This window comes from Saccopteryx bilineata, chromosome 1 (assembly GCF_036850765.1).
Source record: "Saccopteryx bilineata isolate mSacBil1 chromosome 1, mSacBil1_pri_phased_curated, whole genome shotgun sequence".
NCBI lineage: Eukaryota > Metazoa > Chordata > Mammalia > Chiroptera > Emballonuridae > Saccopteryx > Saccopteryx bilineata.
This window is the reverse complement of record NC_089490.1, coordinates 296,942,622-296,956,839: the sequence shown is the minus strand read 5'-3', so window position 1 is coordinate 296,956,839 and position 14,218 is coordinate 296,942,622. Positions and strand designations below refer to the sequence as shown.

Below are 14,218 nucleotides of genomic sequence, written 5' to 3'. Positions count from 1 at the left end.
AGCCTGCGCTCAAGCTGGCGACCTCGGGGTCTCGAACCTGAGTCCTTCCACATCCCAGTCCGACGCTTTATCCACTGCGCCACCACCTGGTCAGGCTGTATCATTCCTTTTAAATTACCTTCCTAAACGGCAAAATAATCTATGGGAATTAGCATACCCTTGAGGGCTATTACTGGGGAGTGAGTATGAAGGAACCGCTGGGATACTGAATGTACCTCGGTTTGGTGGTAGTTGCACAGGTGTATACGGATGTAAAATCTCACTTGATATTTGTGCACTTTACAGTATATAACACTTCCATAAAAAAGTTTAAAAAAGAAAAATATTAAAATTAAATTGTAAAAGATAAGACACACTCAATAACCACTGTTCTAACATGGTAGCCTGCTAGCCTGAAGTTTGCACACCCAAAGGCAGTTAGGGACGCTACCCAAACAATACTGTGACCAACTGAACAAAGTTTCTTTAGGGTCAACAGTGCCAGGGGACACTGGGGGGGGGGGGGGGGCTGGTTGGGGCTGAGTCATACCTGGGGTAACTAGAGGATCGGCAGGCTGCCTGAGCCTGGGGAGCCGTGGATGTGGTTCTCCCTCCACATCCGGGCGCTGCCTAGGCAGAGACAAGGTTCAGAGCAGTGGGTGACAGACAGCCTTCCCTCTCTCTCCTCCAAGATAGAGCTACAACTGTCTTTCTCAAGTGTGCCCAAAGTTTCTTTCCCAGTTTATTCACTCATTCAATAAACATATATTGAGCACCTACCATATCCTAACATTGCTCTAACTGCTAGGAATTCAGGAATTTTCATTTTCAAAGACCGATACTGTCACTATCAACTTATGGAGCAGCATATAAGCAAGTAAAGAATAAAAATCAAATTTAATGTTCTTTTTAAAAAATATTACTGGATGTAATAAAAATATCTTTTATAAAACTTTAGAAAGTTGTTGAAAATTACCTACTTTTTATCTCAATTCAAACAGAAGCCTGGAGTATGTAAAAATAAATAAATAAATAAAGCTGGTAATTTCAGTTTAAGTGCTATTACAAAAAATAAAAGAAAAACAAAAAGATGTCATAGAATCTGTTGGGTTGAAGTTCATTTAGATCTGAAAGGGCTGAAATGGGAATATTTAGACAAGGAGCTGAATGAAAAGAGTCAGCCAAGCTTTTGGTGCTGAGTTCCAAACAGTGTAAGTAACAATCACAAAGACGCAAAGGTCCAAATGAGTCTGAAGAACAGAAACCCATCCAATGTAAAGCCCCATTGGAGACCAAGGGCTGCACGAAGGGTGGGGCTCACGTCAGTCCCCAGGCTCAAATGCCAAGGCTGCCTAGCTCTAAACCGTGCTGACTCGGCAGAGCTGGAGGAGCCCAGTTCTGACCTTTTTCCAGGATCCACAGCAACACCACTACCTCTTCTTCCTCACCCATCACTACTACTAATCAGCACCAAGGAATCTGCAGCTTCCCTTCAGTGGTACCTGTGCCCAAGAAATGGGCCCGTGTTAGCCCGGGGCTTGTTTTTTGAGACTATGTACTATACATGAAATATGCATGTCTATATAATTAGCGAATGAAAGCTACAACCACAAATATTGCAAAATTCCACAAACAGCTGAGCCTCTGGATTGGAATACGAAATGCTTTAAAGAGGAAGACAGGCCCTGGCCGGTTGGCTAAGTGGTAGAGCATCGGCCTGGCGTGCAGAGGTCCCGGGTTCGATTCCCGGCCAGGGCACACAGGAGAGGCGCCCATCTGCTTCTCCACCCCTCCCCCTCTCCTTCCTCTCTGTCTCTCTCTTCCCCTCCCATAGCCAAGGCTCCATTGGAGCAAGGATGGCCCGGGTGCTGGGGATGGTTCCTTGGCCTCTACCCCAGGCGCTGGAATGGCTCTGGTCGCGACAGAGCGACGCCCAGAGGGGCAGAGCATCGCCCCCTGGTGGGCGTGCCAGGTGGATCCCGGTCGGGCGCATGCGGGAGTCTGTCTGACTGTCTATCCCCGTTTCCAGCTTCAGAAAAATACAAAAATAAAAATAAAAATAAATAAATAAATAAATAAAAAATACAGAGGAAGACAACCTTGGGCTTGAACTAAGGAGATGAGAGAAATTATTTGGAGTGGGAAAAGAAGACTCAGCTAAATATGACCACATTGAGAGGCGATAAGCGGTCAATCCTACAGGAGTAGAGAGTTGGCACAGGAGAGTGGGAGATTCATCTGAAATAGTAGGGTGAAGCCAGATGGTAAAGCACCGTAAACAAGGTCCAAAGAGCTTAGACTTTATCCCATGTGAAAAAAGAATACTGTGAGGTGTAGAAGGTTTTTGAGCCAGGGCAGCGAAATATCTTAGGACTGCTACGGTGATATGAAGATTGGGTTGAATAAAAAGAAGGAAGAGCTGGAAGCTGGGAACACTGTAGAGGAGGTTGCTCTAAGTGCAAGGGTCAATTCGTAGTGATCAGTTCGTAAAATGTCAAGAGTCTGATGTTTGGACTTGCCCCAGCTGAGCTCTCTGTGCACAAGTCTGGTCCAACAGAGGGAGCACTAAGAGTAATAAGGAAAAGAGATCTGCTCCTCTAAACTTAAACCCACCGGGTGCAAGCAACTCTGCTTTGAAAGCAATCACTTTCATTGAAAGCAGAGGGCAGAGAGCCAGCCTTCCTTCTTTGCCACTGACTATGGTACAGCTGGGGAACTGTGTGGGCTCAAGGTGACCATCAAAAATAAACGCCTAGGCTTCAACGTGCTGCAAGAGAGGAGGCCTTACCCAGGAGAGAGAGAAGGCTATGGATCCCAGCAGAGCAGTTTTTGGTAAAAACAGTACTCAGTAGTGACCACCAGCCCTGGGTCAGCCTCACTTCCTGAGGAGGAGCTCTGAGAATGCATTCTCGTGGCTGCCACAGCAGAGAACATACATGTGCAGAATCCCAAACTAGAAAGAGAGACAGCACATGGAGGAATGAATGGTAAGAGATCTGTAGAAAAGTCAAAGAGGAATTACGTAGAAGCTCAGAATTACAGGCCTGAGATGAAATGGATGGCTGGTGGGTACAAAGGATAGGGTGAAAAAAGGGGGAAATGGTAGAGTCCCCCATTATAGAGCAATTAGATCCTTGGTTCCCATCCAACTCACTGTCATGGGAGAAGAGATTATATCTTCCCTGGGAAAATTGGAGGAGAGATGTAACATGTGAAAGAGTTGAGAGACAAATAGATTAGCGAAGACTAAGTCAAAATCTAAACACTGATGTGAAAACATTCCTGCCCTGACCCTTTTCCCTTCTAACACTATTTGATTTTTAAAAGATTAAATGCAGCCAGAAATACAAATTAATGTGTTTTTTAAAATATTTTAAACTCTGAATTATAATGAAATCAAAGAAGTCAAGAATACATACACTGACACAGCTGCTGGCCGGGGCCCCTGCATACCTTCTCCCCTCATACACACTCCTCAAGAAATGATAGGAGACATAGAAGTTTACCTCCACCAAAGAAATGCCAAAACCTAAATGCTTTTATATAAGGTTGTAGTTATATAATTATGTAATTGTGAAAAAGTAACTAAATTATGTAGGGAGACTAAAGGAAGATAATTATTTGAACAAGATCTGTTTGCATGGAATTCTCTTAGTTTCAACTTCCTGTCTTGATGATAAGAATGTTCATTTCCTTCTGGTATAAGAAAGGCATCTTCCACATTGGAAAGGGGAGGCTATCTCCTGATTTTAGAGAGAAAATAGGAGGGTCAGAATGTCCTGCTTGTGCCTGCTTTTTTTTTTTTTTTTTTTAAGTGCCTTTAGCTCAAAAATAATTTTGATGTCAATTTTGAGGCTTAGTATGGGGCAACATATCCTGGTCTCCTTCAAAATCCTGCTTATCATTCAAGGTAAACCAAGTATACTCAGATAAATATAGTGTGCTTGGCCTTTCTATCCCTTCTCCCTTCAACAAAAGGTGTCATTCAATTTCTGTGTCACTGAGGGAACTGGGCGGTGTGCCTGCAGTAAGGTTGAGTTTCAATTCTCTGTGCCTCTGAGGTGAACTGTTAAGGAAGTAGGAATTTTTAGAAGCAGGGAGATGCGATGTTTTGCATGAAAATGTAGTTGGTTCAGTTTTCTTGGTGGTAATACTTGGTGAAACTATTAGCAAATCCATGATCTTAAGTGGTTTTCACATTTAAAAACCAGTAAATATAATTCAAAAAATAAACAAAGAATTTTTTGCATTTGAGTGAAAGAAGAAGGAAAATTATTCAAAGCAAAAAAAAGACTACAGTTGCTTTTAAATAGTAGGAGAAAAGCACATTAACATTCCTTCACTCAGCATATATTGTTCACATGATACGACAGGGCAAGCTGTTCGACTCATCTGTGCAGATGCTTCAGCATCTTAATTATAGATCAGTTTTTCTCTTTGTTCCAATCAGTATCACCTGGGCAGCTCAGCTCTGTCTACTGTGTGTACTTAAAATGAAATGCATTTCTTTGAATTGTCTAGTACCGAAAGACAAAAATAAATAATAGGAGGGAGGATTCACATGCATTTGTACAGGATGATCCTTTCACAAGAAAATTTCTAGAGGGAATCTTTGGACGTGAAAGACTCTACACCTGAGTCCAGGCCATGGACTAGAAGAAACGAATGATACAAAAAGGAGGTTAAGCCCTGGCCGGTTGGCTCAGCGGTAGAGCGTCGGCCTAGCGTGCGGAGGACCCGGGTTCGATTCCCGGCCAGGGCACATAGGAGAAGCGCCCATTTGCTTCTCCACCCCTCCGCCGCGCTTTCCTCTCTGTCTCTCTCTTCCCCTCCCGCAGCCAAGGCTCCATTGGAGCAAAGATGGCCCGGGCGCTGGGGATGGCTCTGTGGCCTCTGCCCCAGGCACTAGAGTGGCTCTGGTCGCAACATGGCGACGCCCAGGATGGGCAGAGCATCGCCCCCTCGTGGGCAGAGCGTCGCCCCTGGTGGGCGTGCCGGGTGGATCCCGGTCGGGCGCATGCGGGAGTCTGTCTGACTGTCTCTCCCTGTTTCCAGCTTCAGAAAAATGAAAAAGAAAAAAAAAAAAAAAAAAAAAAAAAAAGAAAAAAAAAAAAAAAAAGGAGGTTAAATGAACTGAACTTGAAGTATCCATAGAGACACCAGAAAGGGAGGTGGTTTCAGGAGCAAGGAGAAGAGAAAGACTGAGGAAACAGATCAGCTATCGAGAAACACCAAAGCTTGAGGAATAGCCAACTAGCAGAGGTAGATTTAACGGCGGGCGCACCAGGCGCGCCCTGGGCCCGGACTTCTGAAGGGCCCCACAAGAGCCCAACTTTACACTTTTTTCTTATGACACCAAGTTTGGTTTCATATGTGCAATTTTAACATTAATAGTACATAATATTTTTTATTTATTTAAAAATATGGTTAACATGTATTTTTATTTTCCCAGTGTCTCTCTTTATTTTAAGGAGCCCAATATTTTCTTCTGTGCCCAGGGCCTCAACTGACCTTAATCTGCCTCTGCCAACTAGTGAGAACCTCCTGGAGTCCTGATGGGGTTAAGGGGACTTTTAAGTAGCTCCCTGCTATGCATTACGCTGTGAACACCCTCCATTACTTATGTCTTCCAAAACTCAAGAGAGTTAGTTATCAAATAGCAGGACATTATCTTGAAGTGTTGCTCAGTGTGGCCCCTGTTCCCAGCACTCTGCTTCCTCACCCTGACCTTTGCCCCCTCCCCATTTTCTCAGCCACAGCATTCCACATGGAGAAGAAGATTGTAACAAAGCAAAGGGGTCAGATTCTTGGCTTTTGGCTATTAAAATCTCAGGATTTCAGGCATAACTTTGGACTTAAAATAACACGTCATTAGTCAAATCTTATTCTTTCTTCCCCTATCCAACCACCTCCAGATAGTCTTTAGGCCAGGGAGAGGGAGGATCAGTAGGAAATGAGATGAAACTTCTCTTTAGAGTCTTTGGGACACAGCTCTGCCCCCTGTCTGCAGACCAGCCGTGGTGGAAGATCCCCTGAAAGGTTGGGGATCTGAGAGCAGAGTAAAGCAGCACTCACAGGATGTGGGTGGAAATGTCTGTGGCCCAACAGGGAGGGTAGACCTGAGGCAGCTCTGCTGAATCCTGGGACTCCGCAGGTGTTGCAGGACCTGGTAGAATGACTTCCTCACTGGTCGTGACTAGCACAGATGTGGCCCTGTCAACAAGCAGATGTGAGAAGGCCTTGCAGTCAGGGCCAGAATATCTCACTGACTGTGATCTGAGCAGAGTGGACAGAACAAAGGACACCTCAACAATACCAGTGTGAAGAAAGAAATAGAACGAGAACCAGACAAGATGAACTCTTAAGATCAGGGATCCCCAAACTTACAGGGGGCCAGTTCACTGTCCCTCAGACCGTTGGAGGGCCGGACTATAAAAAAAACTATGAACAAATCCCTATGCACACTGCACATATCTTATTTTAAAGTAAAAAAAACAAAACGGGAACAAATACAATATTTAAAATAAAGAACAAGTAAATTTAAATCAACAAACTGACCAGTATTTCAATGGGAACTATGCTCCTCTCACTGACCACCAATGAAAGAGGTGCCCCTTCCGGAAGTGCTGCGAGCCGGATAAATGGCCTTAGGGGGTCGCATGCAGCCCGCAGACCATAGTTTGGGGACCCCTGCTTAAAACCAACATGGACAGACGGGAAAATAGGCTGAACCCCACCACCACTTTTGATGCTCTGACACCATATAAGCCCACCCTATTTCTTCCCAGTGTTTAGATGGAGAAAAAGAGGGAAAGAGAGAAATCAGACTATAACCTGAAATTGACTAAGATCAAGTTCCTGCCACTAGATGATCATTAAACACAATCATAGAAAATCACGAAAGTCACATTCTACTGAACCTCAGTTTGTAGCACAAGAGCCATGTAATGTACAAAGAAGAGGGAACAAGAAATAAAGGAAAAGGAGCCATGCTGCGTGCCAGGGGTGAAGTGGGCACAGAGGGAGGTCAGTAAGCCTCCAGGCTAAAACATCCAGGCTACAACAGAGAAGCAGACTACAGCTCGGAATGATTGGAACGTAACTCCTCCAGGAAAGTTTTGAAAAACTTAGGGAGACTGTTGGAGGTCTTGCGGCACATGAAATGATAGCAGCCACGATTCCATCGACTATTAAAGGATTGTTGTCTCTGGGTGTCCAGATATCTTGGGGACACTTAGGATGGGGCCATTTGTATCAAACATGCAAAAGGGAAAACAGGCAAGAGGGAGCCCTGGGAATTCCTCCCATACCATGATTCTGGAGATCTGGAAAAGGAGGGGGTATGCAGAGGGGGAAGTATAGCTTCTCCCTATGAGGGGACCCAGGAAAATATCTGTCTTCACAGGGTATAAATTACAACCCTTAGACACAGAGAGTGAGAAAAAATTATGGGGGGGAAAAGGTCATGCTTCATAGACTTTAAAGAATATGGTAAAAGTAGTTTTCTTCAACCAAAAAGCCCGTCAATAGATGACTGGATAAAGAAGATGTGGCACATATACACTATGGAATACTACTCAGCCATAAGAAATGATGACATCGGAACATTTACAGCAAAATGGTGGGATCTTGATAACATGATACGAAGTGAAATAAGTAAATCAGAAAAAAACAGGAACTGCATTATTCCATACGTAGGTGGGACATAAAAGTGAAACTAAGAGACATTGATAAGAACGTGGTGGTTGGGGGGGGGGGAATGGGAGAGGGAAAGGGGGAGGGGGAGGGGCACAAAGAAAACAAGATAGAAGGTGACAGAGGACAATCTGACTTCGGGTGATGGGTATGCAACATAATTGAACGACAAAATAACCTGGACTTGTTATCTTTGAATATATGTATCCTGATTTATTGATGTCACCCCATTAAAAAAATAAAATTATTATTAAAAAAAAAGTAGTTTTCTTTCTCCTTTTCCACCCTACTACGTGTCTGGAGAGTTAGGCCTAGAGACAGAGAAGGAAGGAACCAGCAAGATATTCTCCTGATGTTATACGCACCTGACTTTAATGGAACATAACACCAAATCAAACAGTCACCAGCAATCAAAAGGAAAGAGAGCAAAATTCCTCTTTCAGCAGCTATGGGGCATGCTGGTCATCTGGAGACCAAAGAGAACAAATTGATATGAATGGGGGGATAGCAGGAAAGGCTGTGTTTGCTCCCAAAAGGGCCTGGCTGTGAGCTGCCTGCTAAAACATTCTTCTACCAGACAAGCTGCTTCTGGCCTTGTATTTACCTGCTGAAATTAACTTTCATAGTACAACGTTTAAAAGTTAATAATTTGTAATTCCAAAAGTGTAATGCTCCTTCTCACTCAAGTAATTACAAATAAACATGAATTATATGTAAGGTCATATGCAATGAGTACAAGAATATATTTAAGGAAGCTATTTAAATACAAACTGCTAAGCATTTTTTTCCTATAGTGACTTTTTTGAACTTGGAAGTAGAGCTATTCTTAGAGCCAACTTTCATCAGAAATGCTATCTCACCTTTCATAGAAGAATGCATTTTATAATGGCAAAAATATGTATTCCAATCTTACTAAGTGAATAGCATAACTCATCATACTCTCTATACCTGACATTTAATGTTCTATAAAATAGTATAATTAGCTTCTAGTAAATATGCCATAACTTACATCAAAATGAGTATTTTCCCCTTCAAAAGTCATCTTCTTCAAAGCTGTATAATCATTGCAATGACTCTGACATTGGTCAAAGTTAACTTGTAAAACTGTTTTGAGAATAGCTGTCAAAGCTTGAGGCACTCATGGTCTTTTATATGTCCCTAGTGACAGGAAATCTTTGGCTTTTTAGGTCAATTTCTATTTGTAAATAGCAAAAGAAGTTCTCAGATTCATGATGAGTAATATAAGACATGCATAAAATGATATCCTTATATGGATCACTAAATGGCCCTTGTGATAATTTTTTTAAATATTGAGTATAAATGTGGCATCACTGTTTAAACAAGTCCATAATGTCTGAAGGGAACTAACACAGAGGACAGTCCTTTAGGTGTTGTATTCCTCAAGTAAACTTTTTTGGAGTGCTCAATACTTAACTTGTGTCTTATGTTGTTATGATAGTCAATGAAACCAAAATGAAAATTTAACCCAAGCAGTCTCCTATTTACCTGGGGCCCAATGTTAGGATCTACCTGACTGGTTGACTATCACACCCCAGGGAGATTGTCCAGAAGCATAGCATGAGCTGTATCAGCAGACAGATTAGGCATAATGATTGAATAGATAATCAATAGCTGTCGTGGTTTCTGTTGAAACAAGAACTCAATCTGCCAACAGCCCTGCAAAGTCACTTAACCAGAGATCACAGCGCTGAGCAGTGCTGTGTTGAGAACCCAAACAATCCACTCTGGCAATACCTCAGAATACTGGAATTCAGGATAGCCTTGTGGATAAGATATTTGACTCTGGACCCTCACAGACGCCAACAGCTCAGCTCAGGGTCAAGGTAACAGTGCCGCTTCATTTCATTCAGAGCTGTGGTCTTTTCACATCCCTGTATCTTTAGTAAACTCATTGCTTGAAAGCAATTAGCTTATTACTTTCGGTTTCACAAACTTAACTATGATTAACAGACCAAGACTGTTTTTTTAGATGCTGGTATTTCTGTTTTTAAAAAGCCTACGTTTTAGTAACACCTTATGTGGACGTTCTTGTCCATCAGTGACTTCCCTAGATCATCAGGCCTAGAAGGCAAGAATTAAATAGTTTTGTTCTTTCACAGTAGCACCTAAGTTGTTGTTGACTTTATGTCCCCAAATATGACAATGCTGAATTTGGAAAGTCAAGTAGAAGTGCATCTGATTAAGTTAAACTGGGAGGGACATAGAACCAAATACGGAAAACATAGTCCTAAACACGGACTGATATAGCAAAATGAATAAGCCAGCACCATCCTCTCTATTTTAATTACTTTGGATGAAAAACATGGATGAGTAATTATCCTCAACCTATATAAAAGGCCATTTAAATGATTTAAAAATCATTAGTAAATTATTTCTCCCCAGATTTTTTTTTTAACTTATTCTCTAAAAAATCTTCAACTGTTAGAATTGTTTAGCAAATTTCTCAACAATTCTTTGTTTTATCCTGCTGGTTCACTTTTCTTTGATTTTAGCTGTTGCTCAATATTTGCCTTTAAAGAACTTCTAGAGATACCTTACCATATTAGATTCTGCTAAAATATATTCTCAGTTGACTAATCTTTTGCTCTGAAGATCTAGATTTTTTTAATGGGATATTTCTTCTATTAGTTTGATCAGTGCTTCTCCAGGAGAGTTTTCTAGTGAAACTTGTCCATCTTAATCACTCTCTACAAATTCACATTTCTTAGGTTATTAATTAACTTTTATTAATTTTTTAGTATTCTGACCCAAAGCTTACCTATAAACGCTAAATTAGGAGTTCTAACTCAAAAATACAAATATATTTATGTCACCTCTACCTAGAAAGTGAAAATTTATCCCCATATAAAATAGTAAAGAGTTGTTGCTATAGCCAACTAGAACCCTAGGTGTGCAGAAAAGAGGATATATCATAAAGGTTTGAGGGAGGAAGGAAGTGGAACCAGAAAGTGCATCTCAACAGTAATTCTTCAAGAGGGACTGATAGTCATGCTTTGTGAACAGACACTTGAAGAATGAATAGCTGCTCCTTATTTAGATCTTCTGGCACCAAGGATAGCAGGCATTTCCCCTCTGATCTGGAATATTTATCACTAATAAACTTACTGAATCCCTACTATGTACAAGTCACTGAGCTTGACTCTAGAAACATAGATGTCTGAAGGGGAGTTGGCATTATCTATAAAGCACCTATGATATACCAGGCACATTATACATGGTATCTTGAGTGATCACATCAACCCTAAAGGGAAGGTATTTTATCCCCATTATATAAAGGAGGAAACTGCAGCCAGATTGGCAAAGAGGAGTCACCCAAATTAGTGGGTTGAGTTATGTCTCCATAAAAGTTTAAGTTCAAGCCCTTGGTACCTATGAATGTGCCTTCATTTAGAAAGAGGGTCTTTGCTCATGTAATCAAGTTAAGTTGAGGTCATACTAAATTAGGGTGGGCTCTAAATCCAATGACTGGTGTCTTTATAAAAGAAAGGAAATTGAGATTTGGATACAAAGACCAGTGAAGTGATTGGAATGAGGGTCTATAAGCCAAGGAATATCAAGAATTATTGGATGTCACAGGAAGCTAGGAAGAAGCAAGGAAGAATTCTTCCCTGAAGTGTTCAGGGGCAACAGAGCCCCTGCTGACACCTTGATTTTGAATTTCTAGCTTCCATTAGTGTGAGATAATAAATTTCTGTTGTTGGAAGTCACTCAGTTTGTGATAGTTGTGGCAGCCCTAAGAAACCAATACACCAACATCCCACAGCTGGTAGGTAGCAGAGCTAGGGTTTGATCTCAATTGTCTACTTCTTCAATATTAAGCATAACACACAGTCCATGCCATCAAAGAGGGTCTTTGGTGCCACCTGATCCCCTAACTTATTTATAGGTGTTCCAGACTGCATTAGCTAAGTAGAAGTATAGAGCTGGCTGAATTCAAGGTAAGAGTTACAGGAGCCCAGACTCTGCTGTTGTTCAGTCATTTGGAGAATTGATCCATGGAGAGGTGTGTGGTGTGACAGAAAGCAGGCTAAACAGCTGAGTCCACACACCAATAGTAATATTGAACAGTATAGGGCTCCAATAAGACATTTTACTTCTCTGGCCTCAGTTCCTGCTCCATCAGAGATCGGACTAAATGTTCATGCGATTCCAGACACCTGTATAACCAGTTGGCTTGACCCCACAGTGGACTGTTTTTATTTTCACATTTTTTCTTTATTTGATCTGTGAGTTTTATTTAGATTGTTCATATTTTAAAAACCATTTTGCCAGTGCATTGGTGACATCCACATTTAAATGTTCATTCTCAAGCATTAGTAGTTAAAATAATGGCCCTCTTTTGATTCCAATGCAGTCTACAGTATTTCTTGCCTTCTGAACTGACAGCAGCTCACACTTTTAAGGAAGCTGACCGACATCCTCGTTAGCCACAGCAGGTGCAAAACAGAACTGAGCTGTTTCAAAGAAGGAGCAATGAACCATCTCCAAAGTAAGTATAGTACATGACTAAGCTTTTGAAACCATCAACCGTGCAGAGTAACATAAATGCTAAATTGGGTTGTTTTCCAGGATGGCCTTTCCTTGAGAATGTAAAGTAGGCAAAGATGCATATGCTCCTACAGCTGTATCTCTGAGCAGAATCAGGCAAACTCCCACAATGACACATCAGGTCCGAATGACAGGTGTGGAAAGTAGGCGTTTTTAGCAAAGGGGAACTGGACTATTTTCACTTTGACTTGCCCTTCTTTGTGTGTGCCTAAAACAGTGTTATTTATAAAACATCCTGACATAAAAGATGAATACTATTGAGGAGCTTTCGAGGCACCCTCCTAAAGGCTGGTTCAGTTTCCTCTCTTGCAGTGACTGCAGATAGAGAGAGGAAGGAGGTCACTGCACGTGAGAAGACTGAGGGAGCTGCGGCTTTGCCTCCCAGCATCCTTCGTGAATTCTTTCTCTCCCAGGGTGGAGATGGAGGTGTGGGTCCCCACAGCCTCACAACATCACAGTAGTTCCCTTGTGTCTTTTTAAATGTCAACATTGTTGTTGTTATTTGTATCTTTTTATTATTCCAGCATGGGAAAAATCTGATTTCCAGAGTTTGTGCATGTCTGTGAGTACACACACATACACATTAAATTAGGTGACCAATTGTTATTGAATAAACAGGGAGTGTTTCTTTAACTCTACAGGAAATGTCAATACAATTAATAAATACTAAGTGAGCCCTATCAGCCAGATACTATCAGCCATTCTGAGACCAATATTATTCATCAAAGGATAAAGTAATTGCTAATTAGATATGAGGTTTCCTTTTGGGATGACAAAGTGCTCTGGAATTAGTGATGGTAGCCGCACAACTTGGTGAACATACTAAAAACCACTGACTTGTACTTTAAAGGGGTGAGTCTTATGGTATGTGAATTATATCTCAGTATTTATAAATATAATTAAAGGGCACCTAGTATATGCCAGAGACCTTGTACTAGGCACTGAATAAAAACTAACTAACCCTTCTGAGCCTCCTGCTATGCATCAGGTCCTGTGCCAAGTCCTTTGTATTCATCCTCTTATTAAACTTCATAAACCCCCCTAGAGGGAGAGAGTATTATTTGTACCCTCTTCCCAGTAGCTAAGGAAATGGATTTGGAGTCTTTTGCTTAAAACCACACATATGAAAATAGGTGGAATCATAAGAAACTCCCACTTTGTAAGCTACTTTTGTATTCAAATGTTAATTTACTACATCTCAATCTAATAAGGACTATATCTGTTTAAGTTCTTCATTGCACACAACAGAAAACCACTCTAGTGAGACTAAGCAGTAAAGAGTTACAAGATGGTAAGGGCCCAGTTCGCAGAATGACAATATGCACCGAAAAGGACTTCCTATGAACAAGATATAAGTAAGCTTCTAGCCCTGGCTGGACAGCTTGGTTGGTTGGAGCGTCATCCCAATACACAAAGGTTGCCAATTTGATCCCAGATCAGGGCAGATTGATGTTTCTTTCTTTTTCTCTCCTTTCCTTTTTCTCTAAAATCAATAAAATCTTAAAATAATAAAAATTAAAAAGATACAAGCTTCTATTGTGTAAAGCCACAAATAATTTGAGTTTCATGTATTATAGCATCTAACGCTACATATTTGTCCTAACTAATATACCAGATCTACTGGACTTTAGAGCCTGCGATCCTACCCACTGGTAATTTGTCTTTTTCAGATTGTTTAGCATCTGATAGATGCATGTACAAAGTTCTAGAATATTAAAATCAAAGAAATGAATGAGTTCCATATGAGTGGAACAAATAATGAATCATAGAGTTAATGAAACATAGAACCCAAAAAGTAGTGGTTTATCTAAATAAGGAGACTATTCTTCTCACAAAGCAAGAAACCTGGAGGCATGAAGACCAGGTGTGAAACACTTACACCATGAATCTTTTAGGGACCCACGATATGTTTATCTTTCCAATCCACCATCGCTAGCACATGGCATTCTGAGAAGAAAGGGTAAGTCAAAGCACA

At 41.3% G+C, this 14,218-nt stretch overlaps 1 long non-coding RNA gene across 1 annotated transcript; it reads right to left on the bottom strand.

Moving 5' to 3' along the window:
* Nucleotides 1-6,061: 6,061 nt before the first annotated feature.
* Nucleotides 6,062-8,803, bottom strand: LOC136320432 (uncharacterized). The gene is made up of 3 exons (XR_010728336.1): nucleotides 8,684-8,803; nucleotides 8,040-8,140; nucleotides 6,062-6,192 (listed from the first exon to the last, which is right to left on the bottom strand). It is a non-coding gene; the product is annotated as an uncharacterized lncRNA (long non-coding RNA).
* Nucleotides 8,804-14,218: the final 5,415 nt, after the last annotated feature.